The sequence below is a fragment of the Aotus nancymaae genome, unplaced genomic scaffold (assembly GCF_030222135.1).
Source record: "Aotus nancymaae isolate 86718 unplaced genomic scaffold, 86718_ANA_hifiasm-v0.15.2.pri h1tg000020l, whole genome shotgun sequence".
In the NCBI taxonomy this organism is placed as follows: domain Eukaryota; kingdom Metazoa; phylum Chordata; class Mammalia; order Primates; family Aotidae; genus Aotus; species Aotus nancymaae.
The window spans coordinates 2,061,427-2,081,620 of NW_026988432.1; the positions used below are offsets into that span (position 1 = coordinate 2,061,427).

The following is a 20,194-nucleotide window of genomic DNA, read 5'->3' on the forward strand; positions in this document are numbered from 1 at the left end:
TGGTGGTTAGCGGTTCAGGACCTTCCTTTGTTGAAGGACATTTAATACACAAAACAGTGATAAATAAAGTCCTTATAACGAAGAGTCTTTGAGGACTGAACGAGGAACGAGTGGGGAAGATGGCTCAGCATGTAAGTTATTCCTCTCAAGTGAGAGTTTTCAGGGCTGTCAATCTTTTGGCTTCCCTGGGCCACGTTGGAACAAGAGGAACTGTCTTGGGCCACACACAAAAGACACCAACACAGCTAGGGGCGGTGGCCCATGCAGGTAAACCCAGCACCTTGGGAAGCAGAGGTGGGTAGATACACTTGCGCTCAGGAGTTTGAGACCAGCCTGGCTAACATGGTGAAACCCTGTCTCTACAGAAAATACAAAAAATTAGCTGAGTGTGTTGGTACACGTCTGTAGTCCCCCCTACTTGGGAGGCTGAGGTGGGAGGATCACTTGAGCCTGGAAGGCAGAGGTTGCAGTGAGCCAAGATTTCACCACTGCACTCCAGCCTGGGCGACAGAGCGAGACCCTGTCTCAAAAAAACAAAAGCAAAACAAACAAACTGATGATAGCTGATGAGCTAAAATTTAAAAAGAAAAAAAAAAAAGCAAAAGAAACCTCATAGTTTTAGGAAAGTTTATGAATTTGCACTGGGCTGCTGCGGGTTGGACAAGCTTGGACTTCAGATTGCCCAGACAGCGAGTGTGATTGTCGTTGTCGCTAAGTGAGCATGGGCCTGCTCCAATCACGAGTGTCGTAGGACATCGCCAACCTTAATTTTGATATCTCTAATGCCAGATAAACATAAAAAAGACGTTTCTGTGTACATAGAGAGCAGAAGTTCTCGGTTTTTCAACCTTTTTGATCCCTCAGAGCCAGGGACTCTCCTGGGGTGCCTTGAGTTGCCGGAAGCGGTCAGTTCGCAGATGGGCTGGACCGGCTGGGGTGTGTTGCCGCCGCTGGCAGTCCCACAAGGCACGCGTGCTCTCCGTCGGGAGGTCTGGGATACGCCACGGCCACTCTTGCTTCGAGGCTGCCCGGCATGACAGCGGGTTAGCAGTCAGCAGACAGTGAGTTGAAGCAATGTCTGTCCTTCATTTATTACTTTGTACTTCTATGTAGCTGCCCTGAGGGGGATGGGGAACATCTACTTATTTGATAACTGGACTTGAATTTATTTGGTAAAGAAAACTCAGGAATTGAATGGACTTACAGTTTGAACAGGCCTGCAAATGCAGGAAATTGCTAAACTTCTGCTTTGAAAATGGGGCGGCTCATGTAGATTGCACCATGTTTTGAGGTGTGGCTTCTGAGTGGGCTGGGGCTGCTGTCTTTCTCAAGATCCCAGTTAGGAAGGAGCGGCGGGGACCCCTCTGGTTGGGACCTACCCCGCCCCCATCCCTTTCTCCAAAGCCTTGCTGTTGCCTCCTTGACCGAGCACTCACCCGCAGCCTCCGGGAAAGCCCAGCGCCTGTGGACACTGCAATTCCAGTGCTGCTCCTGAGCTGCCTAACATCTGCAGGGTGAGAGAGCTCGGGCACAGCCTTTGCCCAAATCACTTCCTCTCTGGGACGAGAGACACGCAGGACTTCCTGCTCCCCCGGAGGGGCTGTGAGCTGCAGGTTCCTCGAGGCCAAGGCTCCCTCTGCCTGATTTACTTCCCAGAGGCCAGCGCCTCCTGGGTTTTCCCTCTCTGGGTGCCCCCTGCCTCCCAGGGCCCTTTGCCTACACCTCTGGGTGGTCCCTCCTTGTGAGACTGCAGAAGTGGGGACCTGCCCCCGGGCCTCCCCTTCCCATGTTTGCTCCCCATGTTTACAGCCCATGGCATTAACGCCATAGACTCCAGGTCCTGGTGATGTCCTGGTGAAGGGATTTCTCTGCCGTCCTGTCTCCTGTTGTCTCAGCCATGATGTCCAGCAGGGGTGGCCTTTTCCCCCTGTGCACGTCCAGGGTCCCTTCTCTCCACTTTTCTAACCCTGCTCCAGGCATGTGTCCCCACTAGGTGTCTTCCCTCACACCCATCCCAGGCTTGGCGGGCAGGTGCCACCAAGTCCCCTGTGCCACGCTGTCTAGATAGCCTGTCCACACGGCGCCTCTTCCTAGACTAGATCTCCTGGAGATACGTGGCCCCAGTACCTGCAGGGTGCACTTGGGTCTGGCTGTGCCAGTCAAGCGGCCTCTTTGGTGTCCCTGCTGTCCCACCTGACTTAGTCCTCGTGGGTCTCACTGATGCTGGTAGCCTGGCAAGCGTGCAGAGCCTTGGCCTCTGGGCCAGCATCCCATCTGCATGGCAGTGTGGGTGCTCTATGGTGGGAGTGGGAACTGACAGAGACCTGAGTGCTGTTCTCAAGGGGCAGGAGGTGCTGAGATTCCCAAGGGACCGGCCAGGACTGTTCCTGTGCTGTGGCTGCCTGCTTGGAGCAGTGGAGAGTGTGGTGGCCACCTTGGTGGGATGGAGCTCATCTGTGAGCAGTACCCTAGGAGGAAACCCAGTAATTAGTGTCGTAAATAAAATCTCTCCCAGAGCCTGAATTAACATCGCTCCCAAGGGAATGCAGTAGTTTCCAGCATGGCTTAGACCATTGCCCAGGGACCTTAGAAGTAGGGGGAAGAAACAGTTGATTGTCAGAAAATGCATTGAGAGGACTTCGGGGGCCTCTTTAAATTTAAAATGGTGTGTCTTGGCACAGCAGAAGTTTGAACCGGGAAGTCTGGCGAACAGAAGGGTTTGGGTGCAATCCAGGGGTTCCCGTGATTTTGCCTTTGCTGTCCCAGGAGCCCTTCTGGCGGCCTGTGCTGCGCTCAGCTTCTCCCGAGTTCCCGCTGGTCCGTGATGGCTCCTCAGTCCGTCCCTGTTTCTGTGACTGTCACACTTCTGAGGAGGACTGGTCAGGTGTATTGTGGAACCCGTAAGCTCCAGGTCCTGGTGACGTCCTGGTGAAGGGACTTTCGCACCCTCGGTTTGGGTTTCTTACGTGTTTTCTGATTGTTTGGCCCAGGGTTGTGGTTCTTGGGAGGAAGACCTGCAGGGGAGAGGCCCTTCTCATCACCACACATCAGGGTTGGTCTTGGAAAAATGTATTCGTATTTTTGCCTCTTTCCAGCCCTGCCTTTGCCTATTACCGCTTAATAAATGTGAAGGTAAAGGTGTAAAGTTTCTACCTGAAGGCGCTGAGCTCGAGATGCTGCCCCTTCCCCGCCTGTCCCGGGAACCTGCAGCCTTTCTCCCGTGCGTTGTCCAAGGACTCCGCAGGGTCAGCCTTTCTCACGCAGAGATCGGCTCCCTTGGCCTGAGGGAAATAGATTTTTAAGAAGGCTTCTTTCTCCTTTCAGTATCCTTGCCTAAAGAATCTCTCCCCTTCTGCTGCTGAAGGATAATAAGATACGCTCTTATTCTTCCCTGTTCCACCTGTAACTGCCAAATCAGATCTGTGTCCAGGGGCAGGAATACACATAACCCTGAAACCTTAGTCTCTACCCCTGTGGCCTGTTGGAGATGGGAACCTAGGCCAGAAAATAGCTTGTGCTTAGTTTAAAAAACCGAAACATTTTGAAGACACGTGTCCAGCAGATAGCGCAGATGACCATACTGGTTTGGTGCACGACAGCCTTGAGCTGTGCGGGGAGCCCTGGGCTCTGGTGGCTCCCCTCAAGGTTGCCTGGAGGTGAGGAGGGTGGAGCTGCCCTCACTGGATGCACGGCTGTATCCCTGGGCTCACGGCCCCGTAGTTTTCTGCATCACTGATGAGGCCGGCGATCTAGCATCGGTTCCCGCTTGGCCTCCCCCCCGCCGCCGCCTAAGGCTCCCATGATACAGCCCCCAGTCTTCAGAAGATGCTTTGACTAAATCATAAAAAAAGGAAACTTTTTAACCTTTCCGTAAGTGAAATGACCAGGCTTGGGTGCCAGAGAGGCCTTGTAAGTCCAGGAGGCCACTGTGCCCTGTCACTGTGCATCACCTGGCCTTGCCGCGTAGGTTTGGGGGCCCTGTGCCTATGTCTCCATGACTCTTGGGATTTCCCAGCAATGCTTCTAGATTTCTGACTGCCATCTTGTGACAGTAAAGGCCCCTGAATGCTAGAGCCGGTCATGCCACGTGTGAGTCCCACGCCACTCACGTGGCTCAATGCTAGAGCCACACCACGTGTGAGTGCCACGTCACTCACATGGCTCCATGCTAGAGCCACACCGCGTGTGAGTCCCACGTCACTCACATGGCTCAGTGCTAGAGCCACACCGCATGTGAGTCCCACGTCACTCACATGGCTCAATGCTAGAGCCACACCGCGTGTGAATCCCACGTCACTCACATGGCTCAATGCTAGAGCCACACCGCGTGTGAATCCCACGTCACTCACATGGCTCAATGCTAGAGCCACACCGCGTGTGAGTGCCACGTCACTCACATGGCTCAATGCTAGAGCCACACCGCGTGTGAGTGCCACGTCACTCACATGGCTCAATGCTAGAGCCACACCGCGTGTGAGTGCCACGTCACTCACATGGCTCAATGCTAGAGCCACACCGCGTGTGAGTCCCACGTCACTCACATGGCTCAATGCTAGAGCCACACCGCGTGTGAGTGCCATGTCACTCACATGGCTCAATGCTAGAGCCACACCGCGTGTGAGTCCCACGTCACTCACATGGCTCAATGCTAGAGCCATACCACATGTGAGTCCCTCTTCTTCTTTTTTTTTTTTTTTTTTTTTTTGAGACTGAGTCTCTCTGTCACCCAGGCTGGAGTGCAATGACCTGATCTCAGCTTACTGCAACCTGCACCTCCTGAGTTCAAGGGTTTCTCCTGCCTCAACCTCCCAAGTAGCTGGGATTACAGGTGCACACCACCTCTCCCAGCTAATTTTTTTGTATTTTTAGTAGAGATGGGGTTTCACCATGTTGGCCAGGATGGTCTCGAACTCCTGACCCCAAGTGATCCACCCGCCTCAGCCTCCCAGCATGCTGGGCTGACAGGCGTGAGCCACCATGCCTGGCCTTGAGTCCCACTTGTGAGAGTGTAGATGGAGAAACATCGCTTGATCCTATAAAGAAAGGGAAGTGATGGGGAGCTCTTGTTTCGGTGGATCTTCACCTGTCTTTTTTCTTTTTGAAAAAGTGTGTATAATTCGGGACTGAGAACATAAGCTTTCAAGCACTGCTTACTGCTCATGCAGTGGAAATAATTTATTATGGATAATTTGCAAGTGTCAGTTTTAAAGCTCGCTGTCAAATCTCTTTGGAATGACTTTCAAGTCCAGAGAGAGCTGTGCCACATCCTGAAACATCTGGGGATTCCCGGGGTCCCAGATTTAAGTGGGACGCTTATTTCAGTGAGCACATCTGTGTGCAGTCACAGTTGTTTTATAAATTCAGATGCTGCAGGGGGAAGTGACTAGGCGCCTCCCCACAGACCTGTCCCCAAGAAGAAAAAGAGCTACCCGGGGCCTGGCATTTCTGGTGGTCGGCAGTGTGCACACCGAGCATGACCCATGCCTGGAGCCCAGTGCGTGTGTGTCCCTGGTGTTCCCTGTGACGTCCTGATAGCCTGGATGGACAGCGCAGTGCCGACTGTTCCGTGCCTACAGTCAGGCGTCCTCCGGGTTACCTCCGCTGCTGAGCTTCTGCCATGACTGCCGAGTTGTTCTCGCGTTCCTGGCTGCCCGTCAGTCACAGAGGTGGGAAGTTCTATTAGAAGCCACACTGTGTGGTGCTTTCCTAGAACTAGCCCGATTGGGGTGATTTAATTTACTCCGAAGATATCTACGATGGCGCCTGAAAGTCCTTGGGCACTAGTTTATTTTTTTTTTAAAGAAAAGCAGTGGCAAATGTTTCTTAAAAACATAATTTGGTGAATACTAAACTTTTCATCATTTCACAATCTGAGAGGCCGAGTGGCGCTCGGTCCTTCTCTGAACAGTTTCAGCTGAGAGTGGCCACATCCCACTGGGAACGTTGGTGGATGCTGTCATTGCGTTTACACATTCCCGGGAAAGCCCAGGTAGGAGCAGTTGGATCACCTTCCTGGCAGTCTGTCCGACTTCGGTTTCACAAACCTGGAATTTCGATCAAGCTTAAAACAACAGTTTTTACTTTGTGGTGTAGGATCGCTTTTCTTGGCATGGCTAGAAAAATGTAAAATCATGGTAAATAGAAGAAAAAATAATTAAATGAGCACATAACTATGAAGCCGCCTCTGTGGGCTACTTTGATGAGGACGTAGGGATCACAGTGTGAACGAGGCTTTCCTGCTGAAAAGCAGCCGGTGTAAGCTGATCTGTAGGCCTTGGTGCCTCTGGGGCGGGGGTCCTTTCCTTTCCATGATCCAGAAAAGTATTGCTCGAAGAATATTAGTTTGCATATGAGTAAAACTCACCTTCTTTTTCTGCTCACGTTTGCACAGCTGGTGACTGTGGGGCAGTGTTTTTGGGTGGACAGCTCTCTTCCCTTCTGGAGGTGCCGCAGCAGAGTCCCCACACGCAGTGATGGATCTTGTTGTGGGGGCTTCATCTGCATCCGCGGAGGGGCAGGTTCGATTGTTACCAGGAATGTCTTCAGTGAGGCAGACCGCTGCTAACCTCTCTGCTGAGACCTGCCCCGACGGCGATGTTTCTACCTGAAGGGGCACTGGAGGAGTGTGTGTGTTGGGCTGTAGGAACAGGAAGGTGGTGTGAACTGTCTTCTGTTGTTCCTCAGTAAGTGATTAGAGTAGTGAAATGGTTTTCTTGGGATTTGTACAAAGCTGTCTCTGAGTTTTGCAAATCTGGAGCCGCAGGTGCAGCTCCTGCTTACCTCCCATTGCGATGGGGTGGCCTCTGGCATGGAAGTGTGTCCTGCGGGTGTGGCCACCAGCACTCATCCATGGAGGCTGGAAAAACACTTCTCTGGCAGAAACATTTTGAGAAAAAGGTAGATGCTGGAAGGAAAATAGAGAATGTCATATTAATTTGAAAGGTAACCGGATGCCAGGTGGGGTGGGAGCGAGGGCCTGCACGCTTGATCTCCGGGCTTGGGCAAGGTCACCTGCAGAGAGTCAGCAGAGGAGGGCAGAGGAGTTTCCCTGCACAGCACACGCCTGGAGGGCTGGGCACTGTACCCTCCCCGTCCAGGTGAGACTGCCACCGCTCAGGGCTTCTCACCTGTTAGCTGGCCTGGCCCATGGTGGGCACTCGGGGGACACCTGTTGACCATCTGAGTAGACCTGGGCCCGTCACCCATTGGTGATGAGCTGTGAGTTGGTTCCCGTGCGATCCCTGTGGATATTTTTGCTGCCACTGAACCTTGGATGGAGACCTGAAGAGGAAAGGACCTTGAATTTGCTGAGTGCCCACTGTGTGTCAGGCAGCCGTTTAAGCACCTGATGTCTGTTTTCGGATGTTACACTTGGGTGGCAAGATTGCAAAACGTTTGCATCCTACGAATAAATTTTCGACAATTGCAGAAATTCTAGGTGACAAATGACTCCTTCCACCCCCAAATTTCTCGTAAAGGCAACATTAAATAGGGCGATGCAGGGGTTCTCAAGTGGTGTATCTCAACAGGGGGTCCCAGGCATGTGGAGATGCTGGTCCCCTGGGTCCTCTTGGTCGGGGAGGCAGTAGAGGGTGGGGAAAGTGGCGTGTGCCACAGGGCTTGGAGGAAGCCAGCATGGTTTTCACAGTGCCTGTGATGGTTGTGGTGACGGGTGTTCTGTGGCCAGCTTGCCAGCTGCTCGGGATGGTGGCCTCTTGCTTCGTGTTGATTTGGGGTCTTAGAGGTTCCTGGGTGACGGCCACTGGTCACATTTGTAGCCCCTGACGTTACTTTGTGTTTAGGTTCTACCGCTTTTGTTGGAAGGTCAAGGAACATTCTGACAATTCCAGAGCACTCATTCCAGGCAGCAGAGTGTGGGGGCCTGGGCGGTGATAGCGAGGAGGCAGGAAGACGGGATGGGCTCACAGCCTTGACGATCAGCGTCCTCGTCTTGAAAGGAGGGTGGCACCGCAGAGACGTAGGGGGGCCCTGGGCTGTGAGAGCAGGCCGAGGCTGCTCCTGGGCTCCGTGCCCTGCCAGGCTGAGGATTTATGATGGCTAACAGCACTAAGAGTCATCAGAGCTCCGCCTGCTCAGCCTTCAGGTGAGCGTTGCCCTTTGCTGCGTTCAGTAGGCACATTCCGACCTGATGAGCCTGCTCTAGAAACGCGGGGTTTCCTGGGCCTTCCTCCTGCTTGGTAGTGGAACATTCCTTGGCATACGTTGATAGTGGCAGATTCGAGTGCAATGGTTGTAATTCATTGCTGGGGACTGGTGAGGCAGACCTGCCCGATGCCAAGGAGGCTGCCAACGTGAAGACCCTGCCCGGCATTTCTTTCTCTTCAGCATGTTCCTTCCTGCACCTGCTGGATTGTCCATTCCTAGCACATTCTGTGGGAGACCCGCCTGCCACCATCTAACCTGGTCTCCGGGGGCCTGCAGTTGGCCCCGAATCTGCCTGTGTTATCATGGGAGACCCACTGCGCTCCAGGAACGGTGCCCCGTGTGTGTGAGACTTCCCATTCTGCCTCCTGCCCTGGCACTTCCTGAAGCCTGCCTCAGGTCCAGGGGAGGTTGGGCCATTATGACTCGGGCTACGGAGCTGCTGGGCACTTAAAGGCTTGGTGTTGAGAAGCGTTGCTGTTGGCATCATGGCAGACTCTGCTGGAGTACATTCCGGGGGAGGCAGTGTGGGCCCTGATGGGGTGCACCTGGCCACCACGTCCCGAAGGGCACAGATCCTGGGCCGAGCTCAGGGCCAACTTGGCATGCGGGGATCCCTGGCTGGCAGTGGAGGGCCAGAGTTTTCTGCCACAAAGGAAGCTAGACAGCTGTTCTCGGAGAGCGTGGGCGCCTGTGGAAGAGCGCAGTGATGTTGAGGGGATGGTGGCCACAGGTCGGGGCTGTCACAGGCTCAGAGTTTCCTGAGCTGGCTCTGGGTCCAGCATGCTTCCCGCAGTGACCATGTGTGGAAGAGAAGCTGAAGCTCAGGGCAGGGAGAGCTCGCCCCACGCACGGGAGCGGGTGGCAGCTGGGCCTGAAGCCCCGTCGCTGCTGCCGCGCCTGGCTCTGTGCAAAGCTGGTGGTGTAGGCATGTGGGTGTGAGTGTTGCTGGTAGTGGGTCACAAGTGGACACGCGTGTTCGCCTCCAGGTGGTGTATTCGAATGAGTGCTTTTGTAGGTTAAGAGATCACACACATGTGCTCTCTCTTACACACACACACACCTACCCACCTCTGGACGCACTCACATGCTCACACATGACACGCAGTCTCTCTCCTATCCCCCCACCTGCTCCCACACTCACCGTCTACACGCTAACCCTTACATGCAGGCATACGCACGGCGGTGAGGCCTGGCATTGCCCGCCGCGTGTGCCCCCTCCCGAGGGTCCCAGCACTGCTCCTGTGCCCTTGGTCCTCCCAGGGATGGAATTCCCTTCATGCCTCTCTAGAAAATTCCCCCCGAAACACCTGTGTTGGGAGGGAGAGAGCGAGCCTTGTGCAGGATGCTTGCTTGGGAGAGAAGGACAATAGTCTTTCTTTTTAACTCCACTCACTCACGTTTTCTTTTTCAAATTTTTCCTTGCAAAGCACCTTCTCCAGGGCTCGGGCCTCTCGGGAGTTGGAGCTCCCTGGTCAGCAGGTCTGCAGTGCTGTCTGGAGGGTCTGAGAAACTGCAACTTTAAGTGACATGTTGTAAAACGAAACAAATGTTTCCTTTTCACATGAGCTTTAAAACAAAACGACTTTATCAAGGACTTCTGTTTGTCCTTTTGCATCAAGTTGCAGCTTCCAAGAAGCTATAGATGATGGTAACTGAGGACTTGCCGTGGTGTTATTCGCTAAGCAAATGACGGCATTGGCGCGTCAGGAGAAAAATGGCCCTCTGCGTGTTTAAAACCACGCGTGCCTGATGTGCGAGGTAACGTATCCAGCCAAGGTGGAGATCATTCAGATAAATAGCTGCAGAGAACACTGGGCCTTGAAGGTGAGAAGCAGCTTATCTCCGCAGAATTAAAACGGTGTTTTCCATTTGTGTCCTACTGAGCTGTCTTTCTGAGAGTGGCAGGGAAGGGAATTTTCCTGCTAGATTCTAAGACTGGGTCGACATGTTCTTATGACGGGAACCTCTTTGGGTTTAAAAAATGTTGATTATTTCTGGCACCCTTCTGTCCCTGAGACCCAAGTCAGTGGTGGGAGTTACCCCGTGTCACTCTTTTTTATTGTTTAGTTTTTTTGAGACAGGGTATCAGTCAGTCACCCAGGATGAAGTGCAGTGGCACGATCATGGCTTATTGCAGCCTTGACCTCCCAGGCTTCAGGAATCTTCCCGCCTCAGCCTCTTCAGTAGCTGGGGCTGCAGGCATGCACCACCACACTTGACTAATTTTTATTTTTTAATCTTTATAGAGATGGGGTTCTTGTTATTTTGCCCAGGCTGGTCTCGAACTCTTGGGCTCAGGTGATCCTTCTGCCTCAGCCTTCCAAAGTGCTGGGATTACAGGCCCCACCCACATCTGTCCCTCTTTAAAGCAGGATTTTGCACTTGGTTTTAGTTTTGGAAGGTTTCTTCTCTTTCAGTTAGCATAGTTTCCCTTAAGGGGTTTGAGAAGTAGTTTGAGATGACTGTGGGCTCTGCTTGTCAAAAGTGGAGATAGTTCAGTGTAAGAAGGAGAGGAAGCTTACAATTGTTTACAAATCCTGAAGCTCCTTGTTGAGATCTTTCCAGAAAGGAATTTACACCCAAGGAACATTTGTAGATCTTTTTCTTTGCCACATGCATGTGGTGTAATAAACATGTACCCACACATGCTTAAGGAGGAATGTCTTTTTGTTCACCGTGTGTTGTCTTACTGGCGGGCTGCTAACCCTTCTCCTGCGCTGTCAGCTTAGTTTAGCCTGATGACAGATCTGAAGCCTGTGGTCTTCCCTTTCTGTAGCTTCCACTGTTGCAGATGAAACAGGTGGTGCTTGTGTGCGATGGACCCAGCCTCACAGCACAATATAACGCAACCGTATTTAGTGCAGCAAAGTGATTTTGGAAAACAGCAAAACTCAAGAGTAAACGTAAAACAAGAAATTGAAAGCAGTATTATATGTTTGCGTGAATAGCTTGGAAGGAGGATTTTAAGTGTGGAGCTGAGAAAGCAGCAGTCTTTGTGTTTCGAATGTGGCCAGAATCCCCGCCCCTGCCGTGTGAATCACTGAGTTTGCCTTTTGAGTTACGTTACACGGATAAAGATGCAGCAGCAGGGGCTTGACCCGCGCCTTCGTTCTGACGTTGGGTTTGACTGTGTGGCTGAGAACGCACCACACGCACATTCCCAGGAGGAAGCCCAGGCGTGTGGATGGCAGGCTGGAGTCCCAAAGCACACTGAGTGTGTCCTGATACTTTGGACTTGGGTGGACTTCTCATTAGCTTGAAGCTGTGGGGCCCAGAAGGCTGGCCGGGCTAGGCTAATCCCTGAGCTGTCTTTAACACACCCTTTTATGTGACTTAGCACCGGCTAAGTGGATGACAGTCTCCCTCTTAGTTATTGATGGATAAATGGAAGCGAGATTTGGGGGCCTTTAGTTGAGTGAGGTCTGCAGCGTGCTTCTTTCTCTTGCCTACAGTTCTTAGTCATCCAGATTTTATTCTGCAGCAAGGTCCCTAAATAGGCACTACTACTCATCACCCCAGGGTTAGCAAGGCAGAAAAAGTTCTGCTTGAGCAGTTTAAGCTGCCAAAGAAATCAGGCCAGGAGCGTGAGCTAAAGTGAGCATCTATTGTTTCACGTTCGCTGGGGCTGCTGAGAAGAGGGCTGAGCAGTAATGCTGTCTTTATCTGGAGTGACAAAGCACCGTCTTTAAGGAATGAGTGAGTTTGGTGGCATCCCATTATTGATGGGACCTGCCATCCTCCTTGAGTCACAGATGATACCTGACTGTATGAGGACGGCGAGCCCCGTGTTGGGGAGGGGAACAGGGAGGGAACAATGGTCTGTCTGGTTATCCATCGTGTTTGTTAAAAAGGATAATGGAATAGCAGCTCATTTAGGTAATCGAGGTGGAGGCACACTTTGGAGTCATTCTGTTTTATTTTTCAGTAGCTTCTTGGTTCAGTGGGCAGGCCGCGCACGCATTCTCGTTTCCTTTCTCTCCCACAGAGGCTTGTGCACAGAGAGATCCATGTAGCGTGTCACGTGTGCAAGCGCAGTCTTTGTGAGCAGGCTTGCCTTGGCGTATCTCACGTGCCTGTTGAGAGTGAGTTGATGAGTAGCCTCCTCTCTCACCAGGTACTTGTTTCTGTGTTTGTTTTCACAAAGGCGAGTGTAATTTTCTTGAACCAGATGTGATAGTATCTGGAAACACAGCACGGGCTGCCAGGGGCTTCTCCCCACTCTCCTCTCTGCCTTTGCTGTGCCTGCACCCTGCTGAGTGGGAGCAGAGAGGCCTGGGTGGGCCTGAGTCCTTCAAGTCTCCCACCTGTGCGGGCGGTGATCCTCTCCAGGCTCCGTCTGTCCCCAGCAGTGCCGTGTGCATCTGTTTACAGCATTGGCAGTGGATACATCAGAGAGAAGGAGCCTAGGGTTGTGTGTGTTGCTGTGTGCCTCCAGGCTGGGGCGGGAGGGAAGTGGCAGGAAAAGAGGGAGAGGAAAATGACCCTGGTCGTAGAATGAGCGCATTCTTCGGCTGCTTAGACCCAAGACTGTTCCGACCTTAATTTCAAACATGGACTTAATGTGACCAAACGGGACCATCCAGATGTCGTCACTGAATTAGTGTCGTGGTCTTTGAGTTCTTGGAAAGTGTTTGCAAAGCAGCTGTGTGACTACTGCTTGTCTTTGTTTGACTTAGGACAGTGCTGCCCCGTTAAAATGTGACACTTTATTTCCAAATAATCCAGGCTGGGATAAATGGTAGAGAGCTCTCTTCTCTGGGGACCTAGGGGGCGGGTGGGGGGCGAAGGGGTGGGTAGGCAACTTTGAAGTTAAACATTATGTCTTGGTGTGTTTTATATTTGTTTTTACCAGAAGTTGTTGCTGGGCAAGATGCTTTGGCTTAGGAAAGTGCTCCCACCCTCATTTCTGCTAGGTTGTTTATGCTCACTTCAGGTGCAAAGTTTTCTGAACTTTTGTAGCTGAATAACATAGCAACATTGTTACAGGGGGGTGCAGTGGGATTTTGCCTGTTTACCCTTTTTGTTCCCTGCAAGGAAAGAATAGATCTTCTTTTATCTTCAAAACTTGGAACTTGCAGCAGTGTGTCATTGAGTGTGTTTGAAAAAATATTTTTAGACAGGCAGTGCAGGGTAAATCCTATGGAGATGTGACATCATGTTTTTGTCAGGATTGCTCTTTGTAAACATTCTCTGATAGATCACTCTCCTCAAGCGGCTGAAAGAGCCCGCTGCTTTCAAAGGTGCTGTGTATGTTAGTGATAAACTAGGTCATGTTACAGTCGTTACTGGCAGTAATGGAGCTGGAAAATTTAAACTGGCTATAGTACATGTGCTATATATAGTAAAGCGTTTGGGGAAGATCTGTCCTTTTGTAATTTTGATCCTCTTAAACTACTGATTGGTGTTTGTACAATGATAAACAAAATCTTAAGTAATTCCTTGCATGATATGCCTTTCAGCCATTCTGTCAAAATCTACTCAGTTCCAGGGTATCTGTTTTTTGCTTTTAACAGGAAATGTGTAAGGAATTGCTTAGAATTCAGTAAAATTGATTATTGATATGTTTATTTTTCCTCTGTGAGCTCTTAAGGAAGGGATTTTTTTGGACGCTGACTTCTGTGCTAAACAGCACCACATTGGAAGGTAATGTTTAACAGAATGCTTTATGACTTACTGCATGTAATTATCTCTCTTTGTATTCTTGGGCACAGTTCTTTCTTTCATGTGATGGTAGGGACTTCTAGGGTCTTTCACAAAAAGCGCAGAGGGAAGAGAGAATGTCAGATAGGTAATACTTGCAATCTGTATTCTTACTGGGAGAGAAATGTTGGTTTTAATCAGTTTGTTGGAAAATAGGACTGTGTGTTTGGGAGGCAAACACTGCTCTTCGCCGTTGGTTGATGTGGTGGAATATACACAGCTTATTTGTAGAAACAAATTTCAGTTAAAATATATTTTACGATAACTAATAGAAATTTCAAAAAAGTGTGTTTAGTAATGACTAGGAAGTGTTACACAATAAAAAAATAAGAGTTTCTGCACGATTGTTTTGGTTTCACTGCTAATCATGTCTAAGAAAAATTGTAAAAAATTTTATATGAAGACACTGAATGAGTTAACAGTTTCCACGGTTTTGAGTTTAGGCTCTGTAAAATCTCTAAGCCACTTTTAAATTGGGTTCTTGCTGCAGTTCATTGAAGGCCCTCTGATTTTCCATATTTGTTTTAAAAATGGAAATATACAAGTTTTCATTTTCTCTGGTGTCCTCAGGTTTTCAGTATTTCTGAGTTATGCGCAAATTTGGCTTTAACTATCGTAGTGTAGGATGTAAAAAGAATCAAAGTGAAAACCCAGAGCTTTCCTGGCTCCTGTAATGAATAGCGAGTGATTTGCTCTGTTTTTGTGGGAAGAGAGCGGCCTCTCCGTGACCACAGGACTTCATCTGGGCCGTGGGTTTGGGGGGGATGCAATTCTAAGCTTCTGGAAATGGGGCCTTAATGGAAATGTTGACAAGATCGTTAACTACACTAGGAGCGCTGGTTGCTCCAGAAGCCTGGATTTACCTCCAAATCCCTAACGCCAGCTCTTTCTGGCAGACGAGGGGGCTCTACACAGCACGTTTATCTGCAGAAAATTATGGAGCAGGCTCTGGATCCTGTTTTTCGTTTTGTGAAGTTTACTTTTTCAGTGATTGGCAAAGCAACTACTTAATATTAAGGCTTGGGAAACAGTAAATAGTAAATGGGAAGTAACAGTAATGCATTAATTTTGGAGAGCACAAGAAAGGTCATAAGAAAGGTAACAGGAGGCTTCTTCTCTTCTGATAGAAAATAGCCACCCCTTTTCTCTGTTTTCATACGGACACTGCTTTATTAAAGTCTCTAGAACTACTTTGAATTTCCCAGGGTATGTTAATGATTGTGGAAAGAAAATTTCCATATCCTTCCTCGTTTTTTCTTGGACTTTTCTGAATGTAATCCATAATCAGATTGTGTATTCAGCTGTCCCCCTCCCCCAGGTCATATTTCAGTGAAAGGACACACGGGCAGCTCTGTAGTAGTGTTGTTCAGGGGACTTCGAGACTATATTGTGATACTGTCTTTACTCTTAGCAAATGTTCTTCCATTTGAACTTATGTGGAAGATGGATAGAGTTCTCTCTTTTCTCTTGAACCAGGAATTAATTTGGGATTTTTGACAGTTTGCAGTAAACAGCTTCATAAAAGGTAACCTACTTGCGGAAGAATAACATTTAGGTCATATATGCATTTTGGCTATAAATAGCACGATGACTCCAGACCGTGGTCTGAGGTGCAGAGCTGAGTGGGCGGTGCTTAAAGGATCAGAGTTCGCGCAATAAAGCCTGATTACGGACAGGTCCTTACATCGGGGGCTAGCATGTGGGCACTTGCTTTTATTTATTTGGGGGGGTGTTAAGTAATTTAAAGAGAACCTTTGTTTAAGAAAATGGGGTTCTGCCATTCTCCTTCCCTCTGCCTCACTTTCTGAACAAAGCCGGTTGGAGACTCACCTCTGAAATGAGTGTTTTTGAGAGAAAGGACCTAAGCACATTGTTCTCTGGCTGCCCCCACATCAGGTCTGTTCTGGCCAGCGGGGCCGAGTTTCTGCCGGCGGCTGCTGCCTGGGATAGTGGTGTTTTGTGTCCTCTTTCCCCTAGTGGGGGAGGTGGGTGGAGTTTCTTGTGAATGCTGCCGATTCTGGTCTCCTTTTATTCATTTCTTCTTCTTAGAGTGGAAATGTAGCTTGTTCATAATGGATTATTGATCGGTCTGAGAACAGCAGCCGCCTCCAGGCCTGTCATCGGCAGAACTCACTCTCCCAATAGTGAATGCATCACTTTATGGGGCTCTTCGGGACCCCAGTCTGGGGACTATAAGCCTGTAATTGTTACTCGTGTACAGAATGGTTTGTAAGGAGAGGAACTCTTCATTGTTGTGATGGAATTTCCCCCATTTGTTCAGAGAATAGGCTTTTTGTCTCAGTAGTAAAATAAGCTTGTCCAGGATGTTAATGATGTATTTTAATTCATGGCTCATAATACTACAGTGTAACTAGTGAAGCCCGTCTCATTGTTTCCCAGAGAACAAACACACACAGTATACTAAAGCACCAACTGGGCCTAGCACCCACTCACACACGCACGGGCCTCTGCGCAGACCCCGTAGTAGCTGTGGCCGGGACAAACTGTGTCTGAGAATCGCCCTTCAGAAATGCGCCAGCGGTAGCTGCTCTTTTAGATTTTGTGATTTGCCTTTTGGAGCCGTCATACGCCTTTGCAGACAGCCCTGTGAATAGCTGAAGCATTCTGCCTGCTTTGAGCTTTTTGGGGTTTCCCTCCCTCCCCTCCCCAGTTCCTCCCATTCCACCCCAGCCCATCCTCAGGAATGCTCTGTCAGGGCCCCCTGCCCCCGTGGACACCCATCCCTGGCTGGCATCGGTGCCCCTGGAAGGTGGTCAGAGAGGAAGCTGACGGGGATAATCAGAGCCACATGGCATCGAGGGGGTCAGGGCTGTTTCAGGACCGCGATAAGGTTAATGCGTGAACCAGAACTGAAAACAGTGCCACGCTAGAGAGGCATTTGGACAGCAGCAGGGACGTCAGTTTGCCCCCTTCCCTGACACATGCTGGTTGTGGGACTCCTGCAGGAAACGGGACTCTGAGTTTTCCTCTCAGTCCTTTGTTCCCCGTGGTGTCTCCCAGTCAGCTTTGCTTGGTTTCCACAAACTTGAGGAGTTAGGTTGTTTTGGAAATGACTGTAAATAGGAGAGCTGATTTGATTAGCCTTCCCGTGCCTTTTTCGGGATAAGATTTTGATAACTCAGCTTTGATAGTTGCAGGGAAATCAGTACAAAACCATTCAGCTTTTGTTTTGCACTGGTTTAATTCACAGAGCAGAACATGGCAAGATTTCCTGTCGAGTCAGAGACATACTTATTATTTTTAAATGTAAGATGTTTCACACTTTTTCCCTGATCATGCCATGTTTAACTGCTCAGAACATGACTGCTGAAAATAAGGAAGTGAAAACCTCCACCGCCTTACTGATTTTTTACCTCGTGAAGTGCTGGAAAGGCTGGTTAGGAGTGCTGGAATACACTCAGATTCCTGCATTTTGGCTGCTGATTGTGAGAGTTCCTGTTGTCCACAGAAGGCTTTGCAACTGGAGCCCGTGGGTGGGTTTCTTCAGTGGCTCTGGGCAAGCCTCTAAAACATCATAGAGCAATCTTTGAAAATAAAACACTGCTTTTCACTTGAACAGGTACCTTGTATTCAGATGATTTTTCTTTGTGTTTCTTTCAAAACTTGAGTTAAGTAAAGGTAGTTTCCCAACCTGTGTCTGCGTTTATCATAGCCTTGGAGCTTCCTCCGGGCCTTGAGGGGGGTGGGGGTGGGGGAGGAGGAGGGACAGATGGGGGAAGAGGCCCTCCCTGTCCCCAGAGCTGCTTTGCTTTCAATTGTGTTACTGGAGTGACAAGTAGGATTTATTTTTTTTTAACTTTTAGGAAAAGTTTGCCAAATTCGGAAAAATGGAGAGAGTTACACACACATGCACATGCGTGCACACACGCTCACACGCACACACGCACACCCACCCCGTACCCTTTAGTTTCAGCAGTTGTTAACATTTTGGTGCATTTGCCTTCTCTCCGTCTCTCTCTTTCTCTTTTGTAAACCAACTCTAAATATTTCATTACACATCTCCGAAGGGTAACAACGTTCTCCTATATTACCAACTTAACACAGGTAAGAGTCGTTCTCACATATCCCCTAGTACCCAGTGCCTTTTGAGGTTTAACTTCTGTGAAGACTTCTGGAGCTACGGTATGTTTGAACGTGCTTGTCGTAGATGATTATAGCTGTTGGTCAAGGGGTTTTTAATTGTGTTAAATAACCTGTTGTAGTGTCGAGGATAAGGGCCCAGTGAATCTCGAGGTGTTCCTGTTGAGCTACTTGAATCCAGCTTTCTAGCTGCTGTCCTGTCCTTTTGCATTTATTAAACCATATATTGTCACTGCCAGGGACTGGGTGCCTTTGCACACTTCACTGATGCTCACTTACTGAACAGCTACTTATTCATCCTACCCAAAATGTATTGCGGATGTATTGTGTACTAAACATTGTGGCTTGCATGCGTTAATTTAAATATCATTGGAATGTGATAAAATAGATGTCATTGCTATCATTACATTTTAAATATGAAGACGTAGACTGAGGAACAGAGAGGCTAAGACACTGGCTCAGGGTCACACAGCTGACCTCAGGTAGTGGCAGAACTGGGTTTTAATCCCAGGTAGTCTGGCTGCCCCTTACAACATGTTGGGTCAGCAGACTCTATCAGTGGCTGAAGGAGGTCAGGAAGGCTGTGCTGTACCTGGGGCGGGGGGGTGGTTGGTCAGCCTCATGACAGGTGGGGTGGGGATGCAGGCGTGAGGGAGCATGAGCATGGGTTCTGGGAAGCTGCTGGGCTGGAGCAGGACTCAGGGCCCTAGACCTGGGGGTCCAGGGGAGCTGTGGGGCTCAGACCCTGGGAAGCCAAGGTGAGGAGTTTGTCTTCATCTTGCAGACCTGGAGAGCCTCTGCAGGGCTGGGAGTCTCCTGGAGACTGGCCCCATCTGTGCTCTGGAGCAATGGCTTTGGCTTGGGTTGGGCGCATGGATTCAAGCGTTAGTTGGGAGGTGCAGCCGACCGGTCGTGGGGTTATTACTGGGCACTGCGGAGATGGGTAGGGGGTGGGGAGGACCCGGGGTTCTGTGCTTGGGTCACGAAAAGTACTTAGAATTCAAGCCACACCAGTGTGGTTCCCAGGTGAGCCTAGGTTCTCTGGGAAAACCTGGCCAGTCCTTGCAAATACAGTGATCGCTTCCCTCCTGGCCTTCCGGAAACTCCTCCTTGTCTTACTGGTGCACTGCCAGCATGCTTTCTTATGGTATGGTCTCCTGTCTTTGAGTTCCTTGAAGCCGGGCGCTTTTTCTGAGCCATCGTAGATTCTCTGGCTCCTGATACGTGGCCTTGCACTTGCTAGGTGCTCAGAAGCACTTGTGCAGCGATGCCCTCGTTAGCAGCTGGCCACGCTGCCTGAGGACTGGAAATCTTCTGAGGAGCCTGCTGTCACCTGAAGGGCCTCGGGGCCGTGGACAGAGGCTGCCTCCGCTCATGTTGGTGCCGTACGTTCCCCTTGGGTTTGTGAACACGGTTTTCTTTCTGGCTCTGTGTGTTGGATGAAGGCTTTGCGGTACTTGTTTCTGAAGCAGTTTCTGGAGTGTTGGTGGGGTTAACCCTGGGTACACATTTCTTCACACCGGGAAGTGTTTCAGCAGATCAGCTGGGTCTGTGTCAGGAAGTGACTTTTCCGCACTGTATTAGGTCAAAAAGGCAGTTCGTCTCACCTACAGAAGGGATTTATCAGTTGAAATATTGAACCCAGATTAAATTTATCCCAAATTTAGCAAATGTAAGTAATCTGGAGAAAGTCACTTAATTTCAACTGTATAATATAGGCAAGAAAGGGAAGGAAAGGAAAAGAAAACTGAACTCTGAAAGTGTGGCGGCAGCCTTGACATACGTGTGTTCAGATGTCTATGTGATTAAAGTGTAGCCACGTGCGGTATTTTCTGCTTTTATGTTTTGTCCTCTCTTCAGCCTCTCCCTTTCCCCGTTGCACTGTATTTTTATGAGTAAACAGGTTTCTCAAAGAAACAATTTACTTCTTCCTGTCTTTTAATAAACGTGATTGTTACCTAAGATTTTCAAAATGAAGTATTTTTTAATTTCAAAAATTATGTAAGACATTAAAAAAAAGTAGCTTTGAACTGTTGATTACATCTGTGGAGAAACACACACAGAGCAAGAGTTCTGTTGGAAATCTGCTTTAAAACCCTAATCAGCAAGTCATATTTATGCCTAAACAATTAAATTACAGTTTTATCTGGGAAGTTCCCAATTCCAGCCTCGGAAAAAGTTTGTAATACATCTGACCCGATTGAACACACAGGCACACTGTGCGTTC

The 20,194-nt window shown here is 49.6% G+C and overlaps 1 protein-coding gene across 6 annotated transcripts in view; it reads left to right on the top strand.

Moving 5' to 3' along the window:
- Positions 1-20,194, top strand: part of ZNF516 (zinc finger protein 516) — a 135,583-nt gene that overhangs the window by 24,785 nt on the left and 90,604 nt on the right. The window contains exon 1 of one of the 6 annotated variants that reach the window (XM_064379013.1): positions 13,640-13,809. The exons of the other annotated variants lie outside the window; for them this stretch is intronic. The gene's annotated coding sequence lies outside the window, so the exon portion shown is untranslated. Of the gene's footprint in view, positions 1-13,639; positions 13,810-20,194 lie in introns of those variants that run through there. 6 annotated transcript variants of the gene reach the window in all.